Here is a 17,982-nt window from a genome sequence, read left to right on the forward strand (position 1 = left end):
CCGTGCCCATCTTTCCCTCAATTCCATGTTTGAATCCCTCCAATCAGGTTTCCGCCCTTGCTACAGTACTGAAACGACTCTCATCAAAGTCACAAATGACATCCTTTGTGACTGTGACAAAGGTAAACTATCCCTCCTTGTCCTTCTTGATTTGTCTGCAGCCTTTGACATGGTTGACCACTCCATCCTTCTTCAATGCCTTTCCACCGTCATCCAGCTGGGTGGAACTGCACTCGCCTGGTTCCATTCGTATCTATCTAATCATAGCCAGAGAAACACCTGCAACGGCTTCTCTTCCCGTTCCTACATCGTTACCTCTGGTGTCCCCCAAGGATCTATCCTTGGCCCCCCTCCTATTTCTCATCTACATGTTGCCCCTTGGCGACATCATCTGAAAACACAGTTTCAGTTTCCACATGTACGCTGACGACACCCAGCTCTACCTCACTACTTCTCTTGACCCCTCCACGGTGTCTAACTTGTCGGACTGCTTGTCTGACATACAGTTCTGGATGAGCAAAACATTTCTCCAATTAAATATTGGGAAAACCAGCCATTGCTTTCGGTCCCCGCCACAAAGTCCGTTCCCTAGCCACAGACTCCATCACTCTCCCTAATATCTGTCTGAGGCTTAACCACACTGTTCACAACCTTGGTGTCATATTTGACCCTGAAATGAGCTTCCGACTACATATCCGCAGCATAACAAAGATAGTCTACTTCCACCTCCATAACATCGCCCATCTCCGCCCTTGCCTCAGCTCATCCGCTGCTGAAACCCTCATCCATGTCTTTGTTACCTCTAGACTTGGCTATTCCAACGCACTCTTGGCTGGCCTCCCACATTCCACCCTACATAAATTTGAGGTCATCCAAAACTTGACTGCCCATGTCCTAACTTGCAACAAGTCGCGTTCGCCCATCACCCCTGTGCTCGTTGACCTACATTGGCTCCCGGTTAAGCAGTGCCTCGATTTCAAAATTCTCATCCTTGTTTTCAAATCCCTCCGTAGCCTCGCCCCTCCCTATCTCTGTAATCTCCTTCAGCCCTACAACACCCTGAGATATCTGCGCTCCTCTAATTCTGCCCTCTTGAGGATCCCTGATTATAATCGTTCAACCTTTGGTGGCTGTTAGATCCGTGTATCTTGATGTTGTGTGTCCTTCAATAACTAGACACAAGACTGCAGGGAACAATCAACAGGTGTTTACTGGATGAGGGTTACTCTAAAACTAACTGTACAGATCCCTACTCAGGGTTTATATACAGGTGTGGTCACTGCCGGTACTACAGTATACAGGAGCTGTAAAAAGTAGTTCTCCCCTTAAAGGTACATACACTACAATTCCTCCCCTTTTAGATTAACAGTACCATAACATTCATTTAACAATTAACACTTTTAACATGCAACATTAACTGAAAATAGTCCATTTATAAATTCAGTCTTTGGAGCGGCTTCCTGATCCTTTCTGGATAGCGCCTTTCCTGAGTGTCTTGCTCTTGGTGCGGAGGCCCCCTGTCGTCAGTTGGTTCATCAGCTTCCGATGCTACTGTTTCTGGGGTAGATGCTACCTGTATGTTGGGTTCATCACCAGGTACGCGAGACATGGGGTTGACTCGTTCCTGTGACTCTAGGATCTGGTCGACATGGCATCTCACAATGTTCTCCCCAACATCCACTGTGTACATTAGTGGCCCCTGCCGTGTGCATATCGTTCCTGGTTGCCATTTCTCTGTTCGGTAGTCGCGGGCCAAGTCTGGTTGCCCTACATTGAAGCTCCTTGTCGGCTTATCATTGATGTGCTGGAGTTGCTTATTCTCAACACCTCTTCGTACATTTGGTCTGAGCAAATCCAGACAAGATCTCAACCTTCGGTTAAAGAACATCATGGCTGGGGTCTAGTTGGTGACTGCATGTGTCGCATTTCTGTAGGCTAACAGGAAATTGTCCACTTTATGCTGCAGTGGAATGTCGTCATCGCACATGGCCCTTACTGCTTTTTTAAAGGTTTGTACGAACCTCTCAGCCAATCCATTTGTGGCTGGATGATACGGGGCGGATGTGTAATGCCTTACCCCATTCCTTTTCATGAATCTTCGAAACTCTTCGGACACAAACTGTGGTCCGTTATCAGAGCAAATCTGCTCTGGCAAGCCGTTCCTGGCAAATATGGTCCGTAGGACTGCAATAGTTTTCTGCGTGGTGGTGGAGGACATTTTGATCACCTCAGGATATTTCGAGTGCGCATCCACGGCTATTAAAAACATTGGCCTAGAAATTCAGTATGGCCCCGCCAGCTCGCTTGTGCCCAAAAGTTAGCGCTGCGCGCGGAGCCAGTTGCGACCATCAGAAATTCAGTTTTTGCGCCCCAAGTCGGAACCGGGTGCTATTCCAGGGTGTGCCCGCCCCCGCTTGGGGCGCTGAAACTGAATTTCAGCGCTGTACGTGCCGCTGCGCCACCCGCTGCGGAGCGGCAGGCTGCGGTACTGCAGGCCTCCTCCTTCTCTTAAGGGGGAGGTGCCTGCAACGGGGAGATCGCCGCTTGATAGTGCCGGCAAATGAGCCCGGCACCACGGAGAAGTGCCGGGCTCGCGGAAAGCAGCCGGCAATGCCGTGGGGGGGGGTGTGGAGGAGGTCGGGGAAGGAGGTGCGGTCAGGCAGCCGCCGAAAAAGCGGCCGGCCGCACCTCCGCCTTAACTAGCGCCACTAAGGCTGCAGGACGGCCACGGTTGTAGAACGTTGTTTGCGGCCGCTGCAGAAGAGGCGGCCGCAACTAAATATGGGGGTCGGGCCGGTATCGGGGCGGAACCAGGGCACTGCGCACACCGATGACGTCATGGTGCTGGCGCAGCGCTACCGGCTACCACCGCCATTACCGCTGCGCTGAATATCAGCGCAAACTCCTCTATTGGTGCAGAAGCCCTCTTTGGGCGGTAACTGGGCGCAAAGTTGGCAGGGCCTTACTGAATTTCTAGCCCTTTGAGTCCATGAATGGAACAGCAAAATCAATATGCATCCGTTGCCATGGAGATGAGGGCCACTCCCATGGCTGTAGAGGGGCATGTGGTGGTGCATTTTGGACCTTCTGGCATCCTGAGCAGCTCTTTGTCAGGTCCTCGATTTGCTGATCGATCCCCGGCCACCACACATAAGCCCTAGCAAGGCTTTTCATTTTCATCCCTCCCAGATGGCCTTCGTGAAGCTCATTTAGCACTCTCTCCCTTAACTTGGGTGCAATTACCACTCGGGATCCACACATCAAGGTCCCCTGGCATACTGACAGCTGTTCTCTTCTGGATGAGAATGCTGGCAACAGTGAGTCGCCATGTGTTGGCCATCCCTTCACCGTCAAGTCATATACCCGAGACAGTGTCCGGTCATTTCGGGTCTCCTTCTCTATATCAGCGTTAGTTACTGGCAAGCGTTCAATTATAGTTGAATAAAATATTTAAGAACATAAGAAATAGGAGCAGGAGTAGGCCAATCGGCCCCTCGAGCCTGCTCCGCCATTCAATAAGATCATGGCTGATCTGATCCTAACCGTCAATCCACTATCACAGACTATCTCCTGAATCTAACAGAATTAGACACACGAAACAGGAGCAGGATCAGGCTACACGGCTCCTGGGCCCGCTCCGCTACCCACAGGGCCATGACCGATCCGCACGTAGACTCATGTCCAAATTCCTGCCCACTCCCCGTAAACCTTAGTTCCCTTTTCTTCTAGGAAACTGTCTATTTCTGTTTTAAATTTATGTAATGATGTAGCTTCGACAGCTTTTTGGGGCAGCATATTCCATGGACCTACCACCCTCTGAGTGAAGTAGTTCCTCCTCATCTCAGTTTTGAAAGAGCAGCCCCTTATTCTAAGACTATGCCCCCTAGTTCTAGTTTCACCCATCATCGGGAACATCCTCCCCGCATCCACCCGATCCAACCCCTTCACAATCTTATATGTCTCAATAAGATCGCCTCTCATTCTTCTGAACTCCAATGAGTCGAGTCCCAATCTACTCAACCTCTCCTCATATGTCCATCCCCTCATTCCCGGGATTAACCGAGTGAACCTTCTTTGTACTGACTCGAGAGCAAGTATGTCTTTTCTTAAGTATGGACACCAAAACTGTATGCAGTATTCCAGGTGCGGTCTCACCAATACCTTGTACAACTGAAGCAATACCTCCCTATTTTTATATTCTGTCCCCCTAGCAATGAAAGCCAACATTCCATTGGCCTTCTTAATCACTTGCTGCACCTGCATACTAACCTTTTGAGTTTCGTGCTCCAGGACCCCCAGATCCCTTTGTACTTCAGTACTTTCCAGTTTCTTGCCATTAAGACAATAACTTGCTCTATGATTTTTCCTGCCAAAGTGCATAACCTCACACTTTCCAGTATTGTATTCCATCTGCCAAATCTCTGCCCACTTACTTAGCCTGTCTATGTCCCTTTGCAGGATTTTTATGTCCTCCTCACTCAGTACTTTCCCTCCCATCTTAGTGTCATCTGCAAACTTTGATATGTTACACTCGGTCCCCTCCTCCAAATCGTTAATATAGATTGTAAAGAGTTGGGGACCCAGCACTGACCCCTGCGGAACACCACTGGTTACTGATTGCCAGTCTGAGAATGAACCGTTTATCCCAACTCTCTGCCTTCTGTTAGATAGCCAATCCTCTATCCATGCCAGAATATTACCCCCAATCCCGTGATTTTTTATCTTAAGTAATAATCTTTTGTGTGGCACCTTGTCAAATGACTTTTGGAAGTCTAAATACACTACGTCCACTGGTTCACCTTTATCCATCCTATATGTTACTTCCTCAAAGAACTCCAGCAAATTTGTCAAACATGACTTCCCCTTCATAAAACCATGCTGACTTTGTCTTATTAAATTATGATTATCCAAATGTCCTGTTACTGTCTCCTTAATAATGGACTCCAAAATTTTACCTACCACAGATGTTAGGCTAACCAGTCTATAGTTTCCAGCCTTCTGTCTACTGCCCTTTTTAAGTAAGGGTGTTACATTAGCAGTTTTCCAGTCTGCCGGGACCTTTGCTGAGTCCAGGGAGTTTTGGAAGATTATTACCAATGCATCCACAATCCCTACCGTTACTCCCCTCAAGACCCTAGGATGTAAGCCATCAGGTCCAGGTGATTTATCCGCCTTGAGTCCCATTATTTTACCGAGTACCACTTCCTTAGTGATTTTGATCATGTTTAGCTCCTCCCCCCCTTTAGCCCCCTGTTTGTCCAGTGTTGGGATATTCTTAGTGTCCTCTACTGTAAAGACTGATACAAAATATTCATTCAGTGTTTTTGCCATCTCCATATTTCCCACCATTAATTTCCCGGTCTCATCCTCTAAGGGACCAACATTTATTTTAGCCACCCTTTTTCTTTTTATATAACTATAAAAACTCTTACTATCTGTTTTTATATTTTTTGCTAATTTACTTTCATAATCTATCTTCCCTTTCTTAATCAATCTTTTTGTTATTTTTTGCTGTCTTTTAAAGTTTTCCCAATCCTCTATCCTCCCACTAGATTTGGCTACCTTATATGCCCTTGTTTTTAGTCGAATACTATCCTTAATTTCTTTACTTAGCCACGGATGGCTGTCTTTTCTTTTACACCCTTTTCTTCTCAGTGGAATATATTTTTTTTGGAAGTTGTAAAATAACTCCTTAAATGTACACCACTGATCCTGTATCGTCTTACCCTTTAATCTATTTTCCCAATCCACTTTACTCAATTCCGCTCTCATACCTTCATAGTCTCCTTTATTCAAGCTTAGCACGCTTGTTTGAGATCCAACCTTCTCACCCTCTAATTGAATATTTAATTCAACCATGTTATGGTCACTCATTCCAAGGGGATCCTTTACTAGGACATTTTTAATTAATCCTGTCTTGTTACACAGGACCAGATCTAAGGTTGCTTGCCCCCTGGTCGGTTCAGTTACATACTGCTCAAGAAACCCATCCCTAATACACTCAATGAACTCATCCTCAAGGCAGCCCTGCCCAATTTGATTTGTCCAATTAATATGATAGTTAAAATCCCCCATAATTATAGATGTTCCCTTATTACAAGCCTCAACTATTTCCTGATTGATACTCCATCCAACCGAGTTGCAACTGTTCGAAGGCCTATAGACTACACCCACTAGTGTTTTTTCCCCTTATTATTCCTTATCTCCACCCAAACTGTTTCATTATCCTGATCTTTTGACCCAATATCATTTCTCTGTATTACAGTGATTCCTTCCTTTATTAACATAGCCACCCCACCTCCCCTTCCTTCCTGCCTGTCCTTCCTGATCGTTAAATAACCTGGTATGTTTAATTCCCAGGCATTGTCACCCTGCAGCCATGTTTCTGTAATGGCCACACGATCATACCCATATGTAGCTATTTGTGCCATTAACTCGTCTATTTTGTTGTGAATGCTACGTGCATTCAGATAGAGAACTTTCAAATGTGTTTTGTGACACTTAGTTCCTGCTTTTGCCCTTTTTATTACTTTACCTTTTACTCCATACCTTCTGCCCCTTCCTGACATGCTCTGGTTTTTAATTTCCCCACTGCTACCTAAGTCTATGACCTTCTCTGTTGTCATTTTTATTATTTGCTCTCTAGGAACCTCCCCCCCACTAGTTAGTTTAAAGCCCTCTCTACAGCCCTAGTTATATGATCCGCCAGGACTCTAGTCCCAGCACTGGCCAAGTGAAGCCCATCCCAACGGAACAGCTCCCTCCTGCCCCAGTACTGGTGCCAGTGTCCCAGGAAGCAAAACCCATTTCTCCCACACCAGTCTTTGAGCCATGCATTTAACTCTCTTATTTTATTTGTCCTAGCCAAATTCGCTCGTGGCTCAGGTAATAATCCAGAGATTATTACCCTTGAGGTTCTGTTTTTTAATTTGACCCCTAGCTGCTCATACTCCTTTAACAGAACTTGCTTCCTAGTCCTATCTATGTTGTTTGTACCAACATGGACCACGACGACTGGATCCACCCCCTCCCACTGCAAGTTTCTTTCCAGCCCAGAGGAGATGTCCTTAACCCTGGCACTGGGTAGGCAACACAGCCGACGGGACTCTCGCTCTTGGCTGCAGAGAACTCTATCTATCCCCCTAATAATACTATCCCCCCCTACAACATTTCTATTTACTCCCCCCTCTTGAATGGCCCCCCGTTCCACGGTGCTGTGGCCAGGTTGCTCATCCTCCCTGCAGCCCCTGCTCCCATCCCCACAGGGAGTAAGAACCTTGAACCTGTTGGACAAGAGCAAGGGATGCGGCTCCTCCAACACTACCTCCTGGATCCCCGTACCTGCCTCGCTCGTAGTCACACCGTCCTGTCCCTGACCATGGGCTACATCTGAATTAATTAACTTCATAGGTGTGACCACCTTCTGATACACAGAGTCCAGGTACTTCTCCCCCTCCCTGATGTGTCGCAGTGTCTGAAGCTCAGACTCCAGCTCATCAACACGGAGCTGGAGATCTTGTAGCAGCAGACACTTGTTACAGATGTAATCACCGGTAGCCTCAATGGGGTCTACCGGCTCCCACATCTCGCAACAGTAACACATCACCTGCTCCATTCTATGTAATTAATTTAAAAAATTTATTGTTAGTTATGGACACCCTCTACCCGATTATAGATGCTAGTATCCCCTTTAATTAATTGGATTTAAATTAAATCAATCCCTCTAATTACACCAGTTAAATGGTTTACCAACTGTCCCCACTACAGCACAGAGACCCTAGAAAAAACCCACAGAATTTAAGCTTGTAAGGAAAAGAAGAAAGAAATACTCACCAACCAATCCAACCAATCACTTACCTGCTTCCTGGTGACGTCACTCTTGGATTACTTTTTACCTCTCTCCTCTGCTGTTGAATTGGTATGCCTCGCCTCACCTCACCGCTCATACCCAGGTCCGATGCTCTGGTCGGGCCTCGGGTCGCTGCCGGTTTTAAGCTCCGCCTCGCCTCACCTCACCGCTCACACCCAGGTCCGATTCTCTGGTCGGGCCTCGGGTCACTGCCGGTTTTAAGCTCCGCCTCGCCTCACCTCACCGCTCACACCCAGGTCCGATGCTCTGGTCGGGCCTCAGGTCACTGCTGGTTTTAAGCTCCGCCTCGCCTCACCTCACCGCTCACACCCAGGTCCGATGCTCTGGTCGGGCCTCGGGTCGCTGCTGGTGCTTCCTCTGCAGTAGGCAGTGGCAGGCGTCATAGCCCATCAGCGTTTCCATGCTGTTTCGTACCCTTATACTCGATTTCATGTTGGTTCGCCCCTAGAAAAAGGGACCATCTTTGTAGCTGTTGCGCAGTCATCACCGGAACGCCCTTCTTTGGATTAAAGATGGAGACAAGTGGTTGGTAGTCAGTCAGCAAGGTGAACTTCTGCCCGTGCAGATAGTGGTTGAACTTTTTCACTCCCCACACTAGGCTGAGGGCCTCCCTGTCAATCTGGGCGTAGTTACGCTCGCTGAGGTTAGTGACCGAGACGCAAAGGCTACCGGCCTCTCCAAGCCATCCGGGAATTTGTGTGACAGCACCGCTCCAATGCCATAGGGTGATGCATCACACGCCAACCGAATTGGTAGTGCTGGGTTGAAATGAGCCAACACCTCTTTTGATATGATCAATTCTTTGCACTTCTAGAAAGCTCGTTTACATTCGTCATTCCACTTCCATGGTACCCCCGTTTGCAGTAGGGTGTTCAGTGGGTGTAGTACTGTAGACAAATTCGGCAAGAACTTATGCTAATAGTTCACCAGCCCGAGGAACGACCTCAGTTGTGACACATTTTCTGGTGCTAGACCCTTGACTACTGCCTCAATCTTTTCAGGGGACTTATGTAACCCCTCTTCATCAATAACGTGGCCACAATACGAGATCTGCTTCTGGAAAAACTCGCATTTGTGGCAATTTGCTCGGAGCCCATATTCCTTCAATCTAGTGAGCACCTGCTCCAGGTTGGCAAGGTGATCACTGTCATTTTCGCCCGTGACCAGGATGTTGTCCAAATAACACTGGGTCCCTGGAATCCCTTGCAGGACTTGATCCATTGCCCTTTGCCAAATAGCCGGAGCTGATGCTACCCCGAACACCAGCCGGTTGTATTGGTAGAGACCTTTATGAGTGTTGATCGTGAGGTAGTGTTTCGAGGCTTCTTCTACCTCCATTTGCAGGTACGCCTGGGCCAGATCAATCTTAGTGAAGCGTTTCCCTCCAGATAGCGAGGCGAAAATATCTTCAATCCGCGGAAGCGGATATTGTACCGTGTGAAGGATTGGGTTCACTTTCACCTTAAAGTCCCCACAGATGCGAACCTTCTTTGGTTCCCCAGGCGTATTACTCAACGACCTCTTCATTACAGGAACGATGGGTGTAGCCCACTCGCTCCAGTCCACTTTGGACAGTATTCCTGAACGTTCCAAACCTTCCAGCTCTGCTTCGATGGCTGGGCGGATCGCATAAGGCACTGGTCTGGCCTTAAAAAACTTTGGGCTTGCATTTTCCTCTATTCTAATCATCGCTGTTGTGCCTTTTAGTGTTCCGGGTCCCTCCTGGAACACTTCTTGTGCGTCAGTTAGCATTTTTGACAGTCGTCCAGGTGTGACGTCATCATCCTTTTTGGCATCTACAGTCAGTGCTTCTATGTAATGCCAATCCAGCTGTATCTTCCGGATCCATTCACATCCTAGTAGTGGTGGTCCTCCATCTGGCAATATATATAGGTCAATTTTTGGTGTTTCCTTGCCGTTATATATAACGTTCACCCTTATTTCTCCTTTGGGGTAGACTTTTTGCCCCGTGTATATCTTCAAGACAATCTCTGTATCTCTCAAGGGTATATGTGAGAATAGCCACTTGTAGTCCCTTCGGTTTATGACTGTTAGGGCTGATCCTGTGTCCAATTCCATTTTCACTTGGACTCCGGCTATCTTGAGCGTGACCCAGATAGTTTGGTGATCCTCCGTTTTGATCACCTTATGTAGTTTCAGACAACCCAGCTCCTTGCTTCCGGAGTCTGTATCACTTTTTTGTTCGTCTGAACTACTCGCCATCACCTTATGTACCTTCTTGTACTTCTCCTGTGGAGATTTCTTGCTGCTGGTTTTCTTTCCCGACCTGCAGACTCTTGCTATGTGTCCTACTTTTCCACACTGTCTGCACACTTTGTCCTTGAACCAGCAATCATTATGGTCGTGTGTTGTTCTGCCGCAGCGATAGCACTTCACTGTTCCGTATGACATTTCATTTGTGCCATATTCTTGCGGTCTCCGTTGTATCTCTGCAGCGCCCCGTGCGGCTGCTTCGTGTGATACTGCCATGCTGAAAGCCTTGTCCAGTGTAAGATCATTTTCTGATAGAAGCTGTTTCTGGGTTCGTTCACTTTGAAGCCCACACACAAACTTGTCCCTTAAAGTATCTGCTAGCCCCATTCCAAACTGACAGTGTTTCGATAGCTTGCGCAGTTCCGTTAAATACTCAGCATTACTTTCATCTTTATGCTGGTTCCTTTTGTGTAACTTAAATCTTTCTGCTATCAGCAGCGGTGTGGGGTTTAAGTGGTCCTGTAGGATTGACACTATGTTTTCAAAATCCTTTTCCACTGGCTTCTCTGGGATTACTAGGTTTCGCAGTAAGCCATACGTTTTTGCACCCATTGAATTCAGCAATACCAGTGCTTTCCTCTCATCTGGCACTTCATTCACCTTGCAGTACACTTCTATGCGTTCAACATATGTCGTCCAATCTTCGACTTCATTGTCGAACGCTGTGACACTGCCAATCTTCGGCATTCCTGGGTGTGGTTAAACTGGCTCAAAATGGCGTTTTTCTGCGCTCTCCCTTCTTCCCCGCTGTGGCTCAAAATGGCGTTTTCCCGCGCTCTCCCTTCTTCTCTGCTGCGGCTCAAAATGGCATCTCCCGCGCTCTCCCTTCTTCTCCGCTGTGGCTCAAAATGGCGTCTCCCGCACTTTCCTTTCTTCCCCGCTGACGCTGCTCGGCCCTTGAACACCGGCTGCGCTCTGCGCGTTTTCCTTTCTTCCCCGCTGATGCTGCTCGGCCCTTGAACACCGGCTGCGCTCTGTGGGTTTTCCTGCGCGCCTCTCTCTCTTGTTGATGCTGCTCGGCCCTTGAACACCGGCTACGCTCTGCTCTCTCTCGTTGACGCCGATCGGTCCAGAACACCGGCTGCACCCTGTGCGCTCTACCCTCTCTCTTCTCCCGTCGATGCCGCTCGGTCCTGAACACCGGCTGCACCCTGTGCGCTCTACCCTCTCTCTTCTCCCGTCGCCGCCGCTTGGTCCTGAACACCGGCTGCGCCCTGTGCGCTCTACCCTCTCTCTTCTCCCGTCGACGCCGCTCGGTCCTGAACACCGGCTGCGCCCTGTGCGCTCCACCCTCTCTCTTCTCCCGTCGACGCTGCTCGGCCTTTTTCTGTGCCATCGGTCGGCTCTAGCTGCCGCTGTCCGGGAAGGGTCTGCGCTGTACCTGTTGCCAGCCCGTTTCGCTGGACCACCATGACTGGAGAACCAAGCCCAGCTCTCAAGAGCCTCCCCTGCGATGCTCAAGTCTCCGCTGGATGATCGACGCCCGTGCTTCTGGACTCGGCCTTCTTCTTTCACTTTTCTCCAGGAGCGAATCCCTGGGAGGTGATGCAGAGTTGCAGGTAGGTTTGAATCTTCTCGTCGCCAACGTTAGATCCGTGTATCTTGATATTGTGTGTCCTTCAATAACTAGACACAAGACTGCAAGGAACAATCAACAGGTGTTTACTGGATGAGGGTTACTCTAAAACTAACTGTACAGATCCCTACTCAGGGTTTATATACAGGTGTGGTCACTGCCGGCACTACAGTATACAGGAGCTGTAAAAAGTAGTTCTCCCCTTAAAGGTACATACACTACAGTGGCCATGCCTTCTGTTGCCTAGGCCCTAAGCTCTGGAATTCCCTGCTTAAACCCATCTGCCTCGTTACTTCTCTTTCCTCCTTTAAGACGCTCCTTAAAACCTACCTCTTTGGCCAAGCTTTTGGACACCTGGATGTCGTGTATTGATTGCGAGTTTGACACCAGTCAATACGGTAATGTAATGTGCAAGTTTGACACCAGTGAATACGTTAATGTAATGTGCATTGCATTATGGGAATTACCCGGGAAAACGGCAGTCAGCCATTTTACACAATAAAGAGAACATCGTAGTTATAAGCCTGTCTGCCTGATTCTATGCTTTAATGCATTCATACAGCATTGGCGACGAGGATAACAAACGGAATCATTTTAGATAGGTAGTTGCCCAAGTTTTAGTTAGCTAGGATGCAGAAGACCGGCATTCAAAATTTTGCATGCTTCGCTGAGCCAGCCACGTTGGGTCCAAGATGGACGAGTTGGTTAACGTCTTTTGAGCTTTATGCCGACGGCAAAGGACTCATTGTCGACGATACCTCTACAGCTGCCACAAAGCAGAGGAGAAGAGCTCTACTTCTACACCTAGCAGGACCAGATGTCCAGGATATCTTTCCGACTCTACCGGACACAGGAGGGCCAGCAGACTACACAGCGGTGGTTAGTGCTTTGAATCACTACTTCGTGTGGTGTATGTAACTTGTTCCCCCTTAAGAGAACTTAAACCTGTTCCACCTTAAGAGATGTACTACTTTCTCTGGCTGCTGTATACGGTAATACCGGTGGTGACCACACCGGTATATAAGTGCTGTGTAGTAATTTGCTGGGTAGTTCAGCCCTGACCTTCGACTTGTAAAGACCTGTTAAAGTTATTCTTGTGGCCTGTGTGCAGTGATTCATATTAACCATAACTGGAACACACAGACTTAACAGTGGCGACGAGTATGATCTTACCCTGCGGCAGAGATACATCCAAGGCAGTTTAACGGGCGTCGAGAAGAGGCATCCGCCCTCATCATCCTGCTGAGAAAAGACTCGGGTCTGAAGAGCAAAGGAAGAATCCTGACACGAAGCCTTCCATCAGCGACAGGCAGTGATCATCCCTTCTACCACGGTGGTGGGTAAGCCGATCAGCAACGAGCAGCAAGTCGGCCACGTTGGCTGTGGAGTAGGGGAGGGAAAACGAAGGATATAAGGGCGGAGAACTCGACCACGGCCGGGGAAAAGAGACGGACAGAAGTCGGGGCCAGAGGCGCTGAGACTGGGGCAGCGTAAGGCACGGGAGCCGCGGTGAATGCAAACGCAGCCGGTGTAAAAGACCGGGCTGCAAGCGGGCTGGGAGACACAACAGCGTCGAGAGAGAGCTCGACTGCGACCGGTCAAAAAGCCGGGCAGCTACCGAGGCCGCGAGGCGCAGCGACCGGGACAGCGTAAGGCGCGGGAGAAAATTTTTAAAAACCACGGAGAACTCAGCCGCAGCCGGTGGAAAGGACCGGACTGCAAGAGGGGCTGGGAGGCACGAATTGAGAACCGCTGGGGAGGCGCGAATGGAAGCAATACGGCAATCGCCATTACAGCCAGCGGGGGAGAAAGGCAAATGCGGGAAGCCACCATTTTCGTAGGCGGGGGAAGAAGACAAGCACGGGAAACCGCCATTTTAAAATAAAAGAAAAAAAAAATAAATAAAAGAAAATTTTTTTTTTGTTTCTCAAGAAGATTGCAAGGATGCCTAAGCGTGGTAACATCAACGATTTCGATGCCGATGTTGAAGATTGGGCCACGTATGTAGAACGCATAGAAGTTTATTGTAAAGCAAATAAGATATCAGATGAGGATAAAGCACGAACCTTATTAAACTTAATGGGTGCGAAGACATACGGGCAATTGAAACACCTTCTATCACCAGAGAAACCGGCGGATAAGACTTTCGCGGATATTGTTACCGTCCTGAAAAATCATTTAAGCCCCACCCCGCTGATGCTAGCGGAACGATTTAAATTTTACAGCAGAAAGCAGCTGAAAGATGAAAGCAATGCTGAATTTTTAATTGAATTGCGTAATCTAGCAAAGTACTGTCAGTTTGGAACAGGACTAACAGATGCGCCACGAGATAAATTTGTGTGTGGATTGTTAAAAGAAGAGACACAAAAGCGACTGCTTGAGGAGAATGAGCTGACGCTTGATAAAGCTGTCGCTATGGCAGCATCGCACGAAGCCGCAGCGAGAGGCACGGCGGTAATGCAGCTACGGTCACCGGAACTCAGCACAAATCAAATGGTCTTGGGTACAGTAAAATGTTATCGTTGTGGAAAGACAACGCACGATCAGAACCAGTGCTGGTTCAAAAATAAGGAATGCAGAAAATGTGGCAGGCTTGGTCACATAGCTAAAGTATGCCGGTCAGGAGAGAAGACCAGCAACAAAAGGTCACCACAGGGAAAGTACAGAAAGGTACACAAGGTGACAGAGAACAGTTCGAACGAACAGAAGTCAGATTCAGACGCCAGCAGTAATGAGCTGGGTAGCTTAAGAGTACACAACGTTGGTAAGGAAGCAGACCTCCAGACAATTTGGGTCACACTTCAGATAGCAGGAGTCCAAGTGAAGATGGAATTGGACACTGGATCGGCATTGACGGTCATGAATAAGAAAGATTACAAAAGGTTATTCCAACATATTCCCCTACGGGATACGGAGATTGTATTGAAAACATACACAGGGCAAAGAGTATACCCCATCGGAAAGATAGAGGTAAAGGCGGTCCACAAGGGCAAAGAAAGCCAAGTAATGGACTTATATGTGCTACCTGAAGGAGGTCCACCACTACTGGGACGGGAGTGGATTAGAAAAATGAATATGGACTGGCATTCCTTAAAAGCACTAACGGTAGATGCCAGGGAAACAGATGTCAAACCTAGACGATTGTCCAGAATATTGGACGATGCTAAAGAGGTGTTCCAGCAGGGACTGGGAACACTGAGAGGAATTACGGCAAACATCAAGATTGAAGAACATGCACAACCAAAATTTTTCAAAGCCAGATCGGTACCCTATGTGATACGACCTGCTGTGGAAGCGGAGCTGGAAGCGCTAGAACGTTCAGGAGTACTGTCTAAGGTAGACTGGAGTGAGTGGGCTATGCCCATTGTTCCCGTGATGAAATGTCCTTCGAGCAACAAGCCGGGAGAACCAGGGAAGGTTCGCCTCTGTGGAGATTTCAAGATCACTGTTAATCCGGTGCTTCACACGGTGCAGTATACGCTTCCGCGGATTGAGGATATCTTCGCTTCATTGTCAGGCGGGAAACACTTCACCAAGATAGACCTGGCGCAGGCGTACTTACAGATGGAAGTTGAGGAAGAGTCATGCCAGTACCTCACGATCAACACGCATAGAGGCTTGTACCGGTATAATAGACTGGTTTTTGGAGTGGCATCGGCTCCAGCAATTTGGCAGAGGGCCATGGAGCAGGTAGTACAGGGAATTCCAGGCACACAATGTTACCTGGACGATATTCTGATTACAGGAGAGGGTGACGAGGAACACCTCGCAAATTTGGAACTGGTGCTCATCAGATTGAAAGAATATGGACTTCGAGTTAATCGGCAGAAATGTGAGTTCTTTCAGAAGCGGATCTCGTACTGTGGCCATGTCATTGACCAGGCAGGACTTCATAAGTCTCCTGACAAGATCGAAGCGGTTGTGAATGCTCCCGCTCCGGTTAATGTATCTCAGTTGAGGTCGTTCCTAGGATTGATTAACTATTACCATAAGTTTCTGCCAAATTTATCCATGGTACTGCACCAGCTGAACGCTCTTTTGCAGAAGGGAGTACCATGGGAGTGGAGCGAGGACTGTAAGAAGGCATTTCGCAAAAGCAAGGAATTGATAACCTCAGAGGAAGTGTTGGCTCACTTCAACCCAACACTGCCTATTCGTTTGGCTTGTGATGCTTCTCCATATGGTATTGGGGCAGTACTCTCACACAAGTTGCCAAATGGCACGGAGAGGCCAGTCGCGTTCGCATCCAGATCATTGACCTCCGCTGAGCGCAACTATGCTCAGATAGATAGGGAGGCTCTCAGCCTTGTGTGGGGAGTAAAGAAGTTTAATCATTACCTGCAGGGCCAAAAGTTTACGCTTCTGACAGACCATCAGCCGTTGGTATCCATTTTTAACCCTAAGAAGGGTGTGTCGGTGATGACAGCACAGAGACTCCAGAGATGGTCCCTTTTCCTAGGGGCACATCAATATCAGATAGAATTCAAAGGTACAAAGCAGCATGGTAATGCTGATGGGCTGTCGCGCCTGCCACTACCTGAAGAAGAGGAGACAACGAAGGTTGACCCTGTTGAGTTATTTCACTCGACCATCATCGAGTGTTTACCAGTCACCAATGCAAGTATTGAAAGAGAAACCAGGAACGACCCGACACTGTCGCGAGTCTACGAGGTGACAGTGAAGGGATGGCCAGCACATGGTGATTCTCTGTTACCGGCATTCTCGGCAAGACGAGACCAGCTGTCCGTCTGTCAAGGAACATTGATGTATGGAACGAGAGTGATTATTCCTCCTAAGTTAAGGGAAAGAGTTCTAAAGGAACTGCATGAAGGTCATCTGGGGGGAGTCAAGATGAAAAGCCTTGCTAGGGCTTATGTGTGGTGGCCGGGTATCGACCAACAGATAGAGGAGCTGACGAAAAGCTGCTCAGGGTGCCAAAAAGTGCAAAATGCACCTCCGATTGCACCGCTGCATCCATGGGAATGGCCTTCAGCCCCATGGCAACGCGTACATATTGACTTTGCTGGTCCATTCATGGACTCCATGTTTCTAATTGCGGTGGACGCACATTCTAAATGGCCAGAAGTGATCAAGATGACTACCACTACTTCAGAAAAGACAATTGCGGTGTTAAGAACGATATTCGCAAGGAACGGATTGCCAGAACAAATATGTTCCGACAACGGACCACAGTTCGTGTCAGAAGAATTCCAAAAATTCTTAAAGAAGAATGGGGTGAAACATTATACCTCTGCCCCATATCATCCGGCTACAAATGGGTTGGCCGAGAGATTTGTACAAACATTCAAAAAGGCAATAAAGGCCATGAGCGAAGATCAGATTCCACTACAACATAAGGTGGACAAGTTTCTACTGGCATATCGAAACGCCGCTCATGCAGTGACAAACCAAAGTCCTGCCATGATGTTTTATAACAGGAGGTTGCGGTCCAGGTTGGACTTGTTAAAACCAAATGTGCGGAGGGAAGTTGAAAACAAACAGTTCCAGCATATAAATAACAAGACCACTCGGAGTTTCAAGGTAGGACAACCAGTGTTGGCCAGGGACTATGGAAACGAGAAATGGCAATCCGGAACAATTCGGGCCAGACAAGGACACGGTAGATGTTGGTAAAAATGTAATACGGCGTCATGCTGACCAACTGGTAGAATCGAGAACAAGGGTCGAACCCATGGTTACGACAGAGACAACCGTGGAAGAAGTTAGTGAACCTGAAGCATCTACCTCGGCAGTGAATGTACCTGATGATGATGTCCAAGACATAAGAGACCAACTAGAGGAGTCACCTCAGCAACAAGAATCAGAGACCCCTGAAAGGCGTTATCCAACTCGAATCAGGAGGCCTCCTGAGAGACTGAACCTTTGAACTGTTTCTACATGAAGTTGTATATGTATATATGTTATTATGTTATGTTAAATGGGGATATAACTGTTAAGCTAAAAAGGGAGGATTGTGGTGTATGTAACTTGTTCCCCCTTAAGAGAACTTAAACCTGTTCCACCTTAAGAGATGTACTACTTTCTCTGGCTGCTGTATACGGTAATACCGGTGGTGACCACACCGGTATATAAGTGCTGTGTAGTAATTTGCTGGGTAGTTCAGCCCTGACCTTCGACTAGTAAAGGCCTGTTAAAGTTATTCTTGTGGTCTGTGTGCAGTGATTCATATTAACCATAACTGGAACACACAGACTTAACACTTCGTGCCCCAGGTCAATGCAGCATTTGCTAGATAGACTTT

Source organism: Somniosus microcephalus, chromosome 1 (assembly GCF_052327205.1).
Source record: "Somniosus microcephalus isolate GS21.2 chromosome 1, FLI_Smic_1.0, whole genome shotgun sequence".
NCBI classification, from domain to species: domain Eukaryota; kingdom Metazoa; phylum Chordata; class Chondrichthyes; order Squaliformes; family Somniosidae; genus Somniosus; species Somniosus microcephalus.